Here is a 12,712-nt window from a genome sequence, read left to right on the forward strand (position 1 = left end):
TGTCCTGGATGAAGTAAGTCCTTGAAGGCTGTCAGAGCATTCTGAATAGCTAGCATCTCTTTCTGGTTGATATGCAGATGCATTTGTTTTGGGCTCCATATGCCCTGAATGCATCTCCCCGCCAGGTGGGCCCCCCCAAGCATAGTCTGATGCGTCTGTAGTTAGGGTTTGGGTGGCATGGGGTAGAGTGAATGACAGTCCCTTGTTTTGGTGACATGTCTCCACCCACCAAAGAAACTCCTGTTGTAGGCAGGGAATGAGAGGAATCATTGTTTCCAGACTATGACAATGTTGGCTCCATAAACTTTTTAGGTACCAGTGAAGTTTCCTCATATGCAGTCTTGCATATGGAATTAGTAGAATGCAGGATGCCATGAACCCCGAAGCCTGCAGAATTTGTCTTGCAGATAACTGGGTTTTTGTTGCCATTTGTTTGAAGTATATTATCAGTTGCCTTTGTTTGTCTGGCATAAAGTAAGCCATCTAGGCAGTTGTATTCAAGCTTGCACCCAGGGAATGTAATTATTTGAGAGGGTACCATTTGGGATTTCTTTTCGTTTATTGTGTACCCTAGGCATGTTAGAAGCCTTTTTACAAATGCCAGATGTTGAAGGAGAGTGTCCTTGTCTTCTGCTTGAATGAGACAGTCGTCCAGATAAGGATAAATTTGTATGCCTCTTTGTCTGCAGAATGCAATTACTGGTGCCAGGCACTTTGTAAAGACCCTGGGCACAGTAGATAAGCCAAAGGGCAGTGCAGAGAATTGGTAATGCAAAAAAAACCTGCCTTGAAGCGGAGGTATCTTCTGCATGATTCCCTTATTGGGATATGCAGGTATGCCTCTTTTAAGTCTAGAGTCACTAACCAAGGGTTTCTGCCCAGCATAAGCAGTAGCAGTTGTAAAGTCAGCATTTTGAATTTTGGAATGTCCAGGAACGTGTTCAAAATTGATAAATCCAGTATTGGACGCCAAGAATTGTCTTTTCTGGGTACCAGGAAAAGCCTTGAATAAAAACCTTGTCCTTGTTCCTTTTCTGGTACTGGTTGAATAGCCCTCATATCCATGAGGGACATAACTTGTTTCTGAGCCTCTGCCCACTGATTTTGTGGCAGATCTGGCCATCCATTTGGAATTGGCAAAGTATGGAAATGAAATCTGTACCCCTGGGATGCTAAATTCAATACCCACTTGTCCTGGGTAGTTAACTGCCAATTTTGAGCATGAAGTGCTAGTTTCCCCCCCAAGGGGGCTGCCAAAAGATAAGTGCTTGGTGATGGTAGAGGAAAGTCATTGAGACTGCTTACTGTAGGGTTGTCCTTTGTTTCCAGATTTGGAGGTGGAGGTACCCCATTGCTTTGACCTGTAAGAACCCTGTGATTGGTATGTGGAGTCTTTTGAGCACATGGATTTGCCTTGAGTGGCTCTGTTGGACACAGGAAAGGACTAATTTTTAGTAGGCCAGTGCCTACTGAACCTGGGTAGCTGCACTTGCAAGAAATCTTTTGCAGTTTGCATAGATTTAGCTTTGTCTTCCATTTTCTTTAAAACCTCTTCTGCCTTATTACCAAACAGAGTGTCATGCTGCAAGGGAGCATCCAACAATTTAGCTTTAACATGATCAGGCAGATTTTACTCCTTGAGCCAGGCATGCCTTCTAATCACAGATCCAGTAACTGCGGCCCTGCAAGAGGCCTACAAGGAATCAAAATCACATTGCAAAGTATGCTTTCCAACCTGTTCTGCTGAATGCAATAATTCTTGTAACTCTTTATTTTCCACACAATCAGAAATCAACATAATTTTCTGTTTCAGTAGGCCCATAACATACTGTTAATATTTAAGCATATGAAACTGGCAGTTTAAGGCTCTGATTGCCAAGGTAGCAGATGTATAAACCTTCTTTCCCCATCTATCCAGCGCCCTGGAATCTTTATCAGAGTGGGTAGGATTTTTGGCTGTAGAGGCCTTAACACCCTTGGGACCCTGTGAAATAGTCTCAGGGTCAGCAGCAGGATTTTTTAATAGAAATTTGTGGGAGTCAGGAACCCTGCAATATCTGTCTGGCTTACTAGGGAGCCAGAGGAAGGGAATCAGGAGCCATGCTTGATTCCGAAAACACATAATCAACAATGTCTAATACAGGAGGTATAGCCAAAGGCCTATGCTGAGGAAGAAGAAGGAAATCCCTAAGCCTCTTTTTTGATTCAGGGAAGTCCTGACTCTCCCAGTGAAAATGTTCCCTTAAAGTATGCAAAGTTTCTCCAAAACAGTAATCCTGAGGAGGAGATGCAGATGGGATGGATTACTCTGCATCAGAATCCTCATAGGGTGGAATGGAAAATTCCTGATCAGAAGAGGAATCAGAAGAAATGGAAACCTGATCTAAAGATTCATAATCAGTGTCTTGCCTAGGGATCTTAGTGGGGGGGGGGGTTGGGAACCCCTGATCAAGGTAATCAAGTCCTCAGCCATTTTGATCATCTGTTTTTTAGGCATAGGGGCCTGAGCACGTGGCTCATGCGTCAGTTTTTTAGACATAGAAGATGCTTTTGACCTTGTTTTTGAGGCTGGCGTTGGTTTTATATAAAAATGTTGAGGCCTGAAAACACCCTCAGAAGCCGGTGCCTGCACAGCGGCTCCAGACCCATCCAAGTGAGAGACATCCGCGGGTACAATACTCTGAGAATCTCACGGCATACTGGACTCCGAATGGGTCTTGGTAGAGGCCTGTGACTCAAAAGTAGCGGGTATCAGGGGCTGCGAAAGCGCCTCACTGAGTACCGGCGAACCGGCGACTGGCTTAGGAGAAGCTTCATCATTGGTTTTGGACCTCAACGGTCTGTCTCTGTCTTTTTCTTTGCATCTTTTGTGAACCCTGGTAGTCGGATTGCTAACCGACGACATTTCAGGATAATTAAATCTTGATCCAAAATTTTTAGAAGCAAAACTATACCGACGCTTAATAGTGCGTTGGTTAAATCTAGCACAAAACCGACAGCAAGGCACGTTATGATCTGGGCCTAGGCAAGGAATACAGTATAAATGAAAACCCTTACGAGGTATTTGCTTCCCACAAGTAATGCAATTATTAACTTTTACTAACATCGGTAAGGAGCAAGAAAAAGTTTCCCCAACGGGGTACTTAGCTTTAGATTGAAGACTTTGGTTCTGAAACTCGAATGCGAAAATTTCAGGAGTCTGCCGACAGGCACCTGCAAACTGCTTCTGCTTCGTGCACCACGCGGCAAGAAAGACTGAATAAAATGGCATTGGCTGCATGTTTTATACAGTAACCGACGCAGGACCCAAGACTTTGTTATTCAGGCTGACTGAGGGTAACCTGCCAGCAGATTACCCAAATGTAATGACTGCAACAATGAAACATGAAGGACATCTCCTAGACAATAAACAGACGAAAGATGCCCATCAGAACTAGTCATCTTTCTTCCACAGTCTTGGTACTATTTAAATTCAGAAGTGCCTTTACGTTTTTTCACCATTTTAGCAATTAGCATATAAAGGAAACAAGTTAAGCACACCGACACACATGCACACAAAGGATAGAAGGAAAGTCTACCAACTATGGTAGTGGAGAAATACCAAAAGTTATAAGAGAAAAGAGAGAAGGAAAGCACCAATGATGGTTCTAAGAATTACCACAAACAGTAAGAAGGGTGGGAGAGGGGTTAGAAAAAATGGTAATGGAGATTACCAGAGGCAAGGGGTAAAGTATTCGAACACACACAACTGAAAAATTACAATGTATAATATAGAAATATATATCTGTTTACCTACAGAAAGAGAAATACAAGGAAATAGCTTAATAAGGAAAATTTTTAAAGACTTGGCTGAGAGCAACGGCTGACACGCCTTGCTGACAGAGCGGCAAACAAGATCTGAGGTAATGGAGAGAGGGGCACTGTGGGCAGAGTCTTACATACATATATATATATATATTTTATTTTACTTAGGCACATTTTTTACACTCTATACTATTCACATTTTCCTTGGGATTTATGGCATTGAGAATGGTAAGGTCACATCTCCTCCCCTAGGACAGGCATAATGCATGGCCTTGACTTGAATACTAGAGGGTAGCACAACATCATTGTTGGCTATATTTCCACATTAATAGTAGACCCGAGCCCTCAATGTCTGTGTATATACATATAATTTTATAACTGCATCCACTTAATATATGTTTTTAATATATATTTTTAACATAGTTTATTTAAAGCAAGCATTGTATATTTTTAGGATTTGTGGAATTTTCAAGCTTATTTATGCTTACTGTCTTTAGTGCACATTTGTTTTTAAATTGATTTGTGGAAAGGGAATGAATGGATTCAACTGGGTAATTGAATTGGAGTGTATGTATACATTTTAGATGGAACAGAGTTGGGTGTGCATGTCTGAGGAAGTTCTATTCAGGAATGAAAATGCAGTGAGACCATTAAGCATTCATGTTTATGCTTATTTGTGTTTTTTTTATGCTGGAATAAAGTTGTTTCCTCACATTGGTGATTTTCGTGGTTTCTCCTGCACTGTCAGGCTGTGAGTGGATTTCTGTGTAAGTTTGGCACAAAAACAACACTTCGCATCACCAAAAGAACACCATCCCCACGGTGAAGCATGGTGGTGGCAGTATCATGCTTTGGGTTTCCTTTTCTTCAGCTGGAACTGGGGCTTTAGTCAAGGTGAAGGGAATTATGAACAGTTCCAAATACAGTCACTTTTGACCCAAAACCTTCAGGTGTCTGCTAGAAAGATGAAGAGGAATTTCACCTTTCAACATGATAATGACCCCAAGCATACATCCAAAAGCAACAAAAGAATGGCTTCACCACAAGAAAATTAAAGTTTTGGAATGGCCCAGCCACAGCCCATACCTAAATCCAATAGAAAATATTTGGGGTGACCTGAAGAGGGTTGTGCACAAGATTTGCCCTTTCAATCTGACAGATTTGTAGCGCTTTTGCAAGGAAGAGTGGGCAAATATTGCCAAGTCAAGATGTGCCATGCTGATAGACTCCTACCCAAGAAGACTGAATGCTGTAATTAAATCAAAAGGTGCTTCAACAAAGTATTACTTTATTGGTGTGCACATGTATGCAACGAGCTTATTGTGCGTTTTTTATTTTTTATATTTTTTTACCCTAACAGATTTGTTTGTTTTTCAATTGAATTGTACAGGTTATAGATCACATTAAAGGTGGGAAAAGTTTTGAAATTATTTATTGTGGTCTCATTTTTAAGTGTATTTTAGAGGAGCATGCCAGAGAATGTCCAGAGTCAGAGGCATCTTTCTCTTCAGATGAAGATGAAACCACAATAATTTTATGGGGGTGTTTAAGCAGGAGGATGGTCAGAAAAATAAGGGAGTTTTAGGGCCCTTAATGACCTTGAGTAGGGCCTGAGAAAAGTCCATCTATTCCTTCTTATTAGATGGGGGAGGAGAAGAAACATGCTTAGTTTTTTAGCATTTCTTTTCTGGTGTGATGTCCACTTGCACGATGCAGGGAGGTTCAGACCCCTGACATACCTGTATTAAATGACCTGGGGTCTATTCCCTAACTAGAATCTGTAGAATGCCTTCTGGTCCCTCTGAGATTATGATACACAGTTCACCATTCTCTGTGAGAGCAAATTCCTCAGTTTTAAGGCCCTCCGATGCCATACTGACCTCCGTCAAGGTCTTGTTAGAAGGCAACAAAGGTGTAGTCAAATTTACTGTGGGTTCTGGAACCTCCGCGGGTATGTCAGAATCAGAAAAGACAGACTGGGTATCCGGCCTGGGCCTTTTGGGTTTTTTTTTTTTTTTTTTTTTTGAGGGGTGGAGGTACATCTGGTGAAGTGGAATCTTTCATCTTGGAGTGTGCCAAACACCTTTTGAGTTTTTTTTTTTTTTTTGAGGGGTGGAGGTACATCTGGGGAAGTGGAATCTTTCATCTTGGAGTGTGTCAAACACCTCAGATGTTGGGTCTCCAAGAAAGTGTTAAGCAAAGCCAAATGGGATTGCAAAGTCTTTTGAACAAAGTACTGGCAGATGTTAGAGGCTTTGTTGTCGTGTTCCATGCCTAGGCAGGAAAGACAATAGGTATACAAATTTTTGTATGGGATTTGTCTACCTCACTTACACTTAACCCTCCTAGCTCACATCTAACACAGATAAGTAAAGAAAGGTTCCCCAATGGAGCACTTATATGTCTTTAATGAAACTGTGATATCAATGACCAAACAACAATCAGTCTAATGGATATGCGACCTGCATCTAGGCTGACAGCGAGATAGTCTGAGGAGCTGCACTCATATGTCTGCCTATATACCCCTACACTTGCAAGGTGAGGTCACATGTCGCACGTATGGCCTAGGGAATCTTAAGCTTTGGTACACTGGTAGGACATCTGTGGTGATAACCCACTTGTTGGAATACAGCAACAATGATTTCAGTCAGGCCATCTAGAAGAATCAATCAGAGGAGATTAGAAGAGCTTGAGAAGAAGGAATGGAAAGGCAACATACATATGGCTCCCAAGTATGCAGCACAGTCTAGACAGTTTAGGATGAAAGAGACCCACCAGGAAATTCAAAATGGAAACCAAGGCTGCAGGAAAAGAGTCCACACCTTTAGAATTTAACCAAATATTGAACCCCTTCCACTTAGTTTTGTAAGGCTTTCTAGTGGACGGCTTCTGAGAAGATTTAAAAATATGAACAACTCTGGCTGTGAGCCTGGAATTTCTAAGTGTAGAAACCAAGTGGTCAGACAGAGGGATTTAATGTCCTGGTGTAACTTGCTGGAGGGTGAACAATCAGATCCAGAAAGGGATCCAGGACTCATGATAAACCAGTCAAGTCAGCAAGAAGGGGATTCTAACCTGTTTGGGCCAAAAGGGGACAATCTGCCTTGCACCAAGCCACTTTCCATAGAAACATGACTATGAGTGAAGTGGGGTGATAATCATATTGGAGTCTCAGGGGTCACGTTCTGGACTGGAGCATCCCTCTGGGACTGTCCCTCCTGAGGAATTAGGGAGAAAGAGCTGCTGCATTTAGTGTTAGCTGGGATTGCAAGCAGGTTGCAGCAAGGCTGGCCCCGGTTGCTGAAAATCTCGGTTGACTCTGACTGATTTTGGGACCAGCTGGATGGCATCAAAGCAGACCAGCTCAGTAGGTCCACTAAAATACTGGATTTGGCTAGGATATGCACTGCAATAAGAAAGCATTGTGAGGACATTGCCCACTGTGCCACACCCTCGTGGCATCTTGACATAACGGATATGAATGGGTTTCACATTGTTTGTTGATGTACTAAACCACAGACATGTCTGTCTGTACAGTTATCATACCCACAGGGAGGCAATCCTGTAATGCATGCAATGCAAGAAGGACTGCCAGCATCTCCAGAACACTGATATAATCATTGACCTCAGTCCGGGACCGGATACCTTGGAGTGATCTCCCTTCAAAATGCCCCCCCACCACCACCAAATGGTGACTATGATCTTTGGTGGTGGAAATTCAAAAGGATATCCCAGAAGAACCAACAGGGTCATCAACCATGTAGTGTATTATCTACAAATGCTGGTGACTTTGATGGTATGATGCACTGGCTGTAATATCTTGGACACTGAAAAGAAAGAGTCCACTGAAGTATTCTCATGTAAAATTTGGCACCTGTTACTAAAGTGATAGCACCTGCTATGAACCTAAAACAAGAAGAAAGGCCCGAAGATGCAGAGAAGAAAGTCTGGGTGGAGGAATCCTAGCTATTTGCATTCTAGTGTCCACTCTAAAGTATGAACTGGTTCCGGTCTACATTTTTCAAAATACAGAGGAGTAATACCTAAGGAGAATACAAGTTTTGTAAGAAGCCTCATCTATGAATTAGTGAATCCCTTGTCAAAGCTGTCATAAGCCAGTTGACCAAATATGGGAACATCTGGAACCTCTGCAATCCAAGTTGGGCTGCTACCACTGCCATACAATTGTTGAACACCTGGGCAGCTGTGGTGAGACCAAAGGGCAATGTTCTGAATTGGTAGTGACTGGCTCCCTGGTCTGCCTGGCTATCTTGATGTGATAGTAAGCACCCTCTAGGTCCATCAATCGCATCCAGTCAGTCTTCCACAGAAGAGACAAAAAGGACTGCACTGTGACCATCTGGAATGACTTTTGTTTTACAAAAAGATTAGGCTTCCTGAGGTCCTCATTCTTTTTTTGGTACTAAAAAGAACCTTGAGTAGACCCCATATCCTTTGAGGTCTGCTGGGACCTCATGGATCACATTTTTCCCTGTTGCTTCATTATTTCCTGCACTGCTGCCCTCCACTGCCAGGGTGGAATGTCTGAAAGTGTCCCTCACAATGTCTTCAAAAGGGTTATGAAGGGAATGGTATAGCCTCTGGTTATTACTCTCAGCACCCAAAAACTGATGGTGATGGACTTCTAGGCTTGCAGGTAAAGAGTTAAGCGCACCCAAATGCTGTTAGAGAAAGTGAGTCAGGAAACCGTTCAGGAGAACACAAAGGATTTATTGATGAAAGGATTTCTAAACCCTTGTTTCTGCAGTCTGATTCTGCCCCTATGGTGACATTCATTACAGTTCCCCAATCTGACTGCGGGGGCCCTGTTGCCAGAAGTTTCATGGGCAAAGGGTTGAGATTTCTGGAACCAAAAAAATTTCCTCGTTCCTGGTTATTAGAAAAACACTCTTATGGGTGTAAAAGCAGATTGCTACAGCAGACAAGGTTTTGCTGTCTTGTTCACTCATGGCTAATATGTCCTTAACCAAGGGTCAAAATAAAGTGGACCCATCACAAGGGGCATTCAAAAAGGATGTTTTGAAGTTTTCTGGGAAATTTCATTGTTGCATCTAGATGTGAATATGAAAAGTAAAGCTGGTACTTGCTGCTCTAGCTGTACCATCCACTGCATTCAACAAAAGCCACATGGATTCATTAATTATAGACTACGTGATCTCTAGGTGGGCTTCCAATGAATTAAAAGTATCCACTGTCCTGGGACCTGCAAGGGCTTCAGAAAATTTCTTTGTCAAATCCCTCTGCAGTCTAGTCAAATGGACCATGTAATTCAGCACCCACAAAACAAAAGTTACTGAAGCGTACACACACTTCCCAAATCTTTCCAATGCACTGGATTCTCTATTGGGGGGTGGACAGTTGAACTCTCCCCTGAAAGTTCCTTTTTCATGGCTGCAGCCACAACAAGAGCATCCACCACAGACCCTCTTATTCCAATTTGTTCTATCCTTCAGAGGCACGGTAATCAGGATAATTAGTGACCTGGTCTGTCAAGGGAGGAAACAGTAGGCAACTGAATCCTACAGCTCCGAAGTGAAAACCAGATCTGAAAGGTCACGGGAAGCCAGCAATCAAATATGGACATGATCCCTGGTGAAGATACAGAAACCAAGGGCCAAGGAACCTTTGGAGCATGTCCTTACAAAGTTGTAGGTTCTGGAGTCCTCTTTCTACACTCTATACTCTTGTGTTGGACAAAATTTATATCTCCCTCCTTGGGTTTCTCCTTCTTATTTCTATCTGCTGCCATCTTAGAAAAAGGAGACACAGAAGTAGATGGTGCTGATTCTTCCTCTCGGGCTGGGAGAAGGCCCTTCAAAATTAGTTTAGTTCATCTATCTGAAAGCACCTTTGGACCAAAAGAGGTGCATGTATCATACACTTCATCAAGATGGGATGAGCCCAAACAATACAAACACTTTCACCTTGGTCCTGTGGTGGACGTTTGTGGCAGTATGCTGTATATTTGTTGAACCCTGAGGTCTTATCAAACATTGAAAAGACAAATACTTGGTAACAACCCCAAGACAAAAAGAATAAATAAAGTTTACACAGAAGAAGCTGTAAGGATCTAATGCCCAGTAAAACTGAAAGCCTAATACTCACATCTGAGAGGAGACTACATCCCGTCAGATCTACACACAACCACAAATTCACATGCCTGTATCCTTTCATAACATTTTTTTCTTGTAATATGCATCACACTTACTTGAAACATAACTTAAAGGACAAGGTATAAGACTGAAACATCTCACCACAGTAGTAGAGAAGGTGGATGATTTGCTGAAGGAGTTACATACGAGATTTATTTTTAGTGGGTATCCACAAAAAATGCTAGTGATGTACACAAAATATCACTCAGAAAGTAGTAAGGTTAACCATTCTTAAGTCAATAGATCTGACACCAATTGGGCCAGTTCTGTGCCTTTGGTTAGCAGCATTGACAGTCGTGCTATTAAAGGTGTGATTTACAAGAACTGGGACATTACAATTGCAAATTAAGTTTTTCAAAAAATTGGTCTGAAGCCTTCATTCATTAATAAGATGAGCAGAAATATAACAAAAAAGAAGAATATCAACCCAAAGGAAATAAGATGTCAGTGAGTGATAAGAAAGGCATTTACAAATGTTTTGGATGTTCCATATGTAAATATATTTCGAACAGTCTCAAGTTTTATTGTGTGTCAACTCAGATCACTTATGCATTTATTATTTTCTTGTGTGATTCTGCTGATATTGTGTATTTTTTCTCAGTGTTTGAAGTGTGATGCATATTCCATAGGTAAAACCAACAGAACTCTTACAAAGTGAATTTATGAATATCATCATACAGTGAAGACTAAGAATGTCAAATTCTTAGGTAAATATTCTATAATGTGTTGGTTTAAGAGATTTGTATTGGTTTACTATCAATATGTCGAACGTTAAAACAATTTTCTTTCAACATATTGAAAGTAAACCACAAAAATTTAAAAAACGAACAGGACATCATGTCGAATCCGCTGATTGAATTCAGCAGATTCGACATTGTTTCCGAACACATCACATGATGTCAGTATAGGGCCTAATGTAAACAAAACTCCTATAGCTGACATCAAGTTTTTGCAAGGGGCAAGCCCCACTGCACCCCCTCCCACACCTCGCTAACTATATATTATATCTACAAGATCACACTACAGTGAGGTAAGGAATGAATTTCCCAAACCGCACTGTACCGAGATCTCTGTACATTTCTTCCAATTTATATAAATCGCTAATATAAACATTTGAACATTGAGATATTCAAGCAGATGAACATTTGAACATCTGTGCTTCAGATTTTCATCTGCGAACACCTCAACGTCACTATTCTGATAGTAAACCCACTCCAAGGCTTAATGGTGCTATCAATTATAAGTGTGTTTAAGATGAGACAGAAAACATAAGAGATATGAGGAAACAAGTGGGAGGTGTTTTGTTGGTAACTGCTACTGTGACTGTTTGGTACAAAAAGAAAGGTTTCTGGTTTGTTAGTTTATTCTGATGAAGATACTGCATTGTCAAAAGTGCTTAATAAATTTATTTTAAATTTTATCTCTGCACCCATCGTGTTTTTTTCTATACTTAATAAAGATACTTAAAAAAAAACACTGGCTTTGCCTCATGCCTTGCCACTGTTTGGCACTTCTCTCAAGTCCTCCATGGCTTTTTTACAGCTCTTCCAATGTATGGTCAATAGATACCATGTGATGCCAATGTGATCTGAAAAAGGAACATCATGGGCTATAGCAAAATGCTTGACAGTATGCCTTTGGGGATACTAGCTGCTGCTCCACCTTTCCCTTTAGCACCCTTCATGATTCTATTCTCTGTACAATAACCACTATCACAGTATAAGGATTACACTTGCCCTCGAGAATCTGGAGACTCCTTGGCTACTTCCCTAAAATGCTCTAAACATGGGACTGTGGAGATGTGCCTGTCTTAACTCTTCCTTTCTGATTCTCCACAGTTCCACTTCCAAAGGTGTCCAACATCCTTTAAGAGCTCTAGCTCAGATTCAGGCTTGCTGCTGACTATTTAGAATTGCTCCTGAAGTAGCCACATTATCAGTCCCTGCTGCATGTGTGGGGTCTGGCTAGCTTACTCTCATAATGCCTTCCTTACGTGACTATCTCCATGCCTGGCTGTGTGCAACTTCAAGGTGCTTAATGCCACAAGCAAGAAAAGAGGAGAGTGCAAATCTTAGGGAGGGTCAATGGATCTCAGTCCAGACACACCCACTTCTCTGCTTAATGACCTAGCCTTGGTCTGACAGTGGAGACAGGTTATGAATGGGGTCAGACTAATGCAGACATGGCTGGGGTATCACATCCAAGTCAGTGAGGGCAGCCATTGTCAAGAGTATATGGAGCAGCTTCCTCATCCAGACATAGGGACATACATTGTCTTTGTGGTGACATTTGTATCCAAATCACCACAGTAGTAGGATTAGGCTAACGTAACAATGTTCTCATTGCCAGGATACTAGCTACAGCACAAACTTCCCGGTGGCTGCCGAAATGATGATGCCCTCACAAATGGCTATTTCTCTAGAGGATCTGAAGTATTTGCACTCTTAGGGAATAAAAAGGCTCAAGTTTGACTGGAAAATAATATAACGGCCAGCAGGAAGGGAAGGATACAGAAAAAAGTAATCATAAGAATGTCATCAGAACTACCACCTGTTTGCTTCCCTATCTCCCCCTTATTAATCCAAGTACCTCTGAACAATAGCACCTGAAAAGATTTCCCTCCAATGTCCCTAACAGAGTGGACAGTCCAGACAAGGAATTGTCCTTTCTAACAAATGTAGACTTAAAAAAGAAGTTATGTACTCACCATAACGTTCCATCTGTATTGTCGATTT

This window comes from Protopterus annectens, chromosome 2.part2, assembly GCF_019279795.1.
Source record: "Protopterus annectens isolate FY-2018-M chromosome 2.part2, PAN1.0, whole genome shotgun sequence".
Lineage (NCBI taxonomy): Eukaryota > Metazoa > Chordata > Ceratodontiformes > Protopteridae > Protopterus > Protopterus annectens.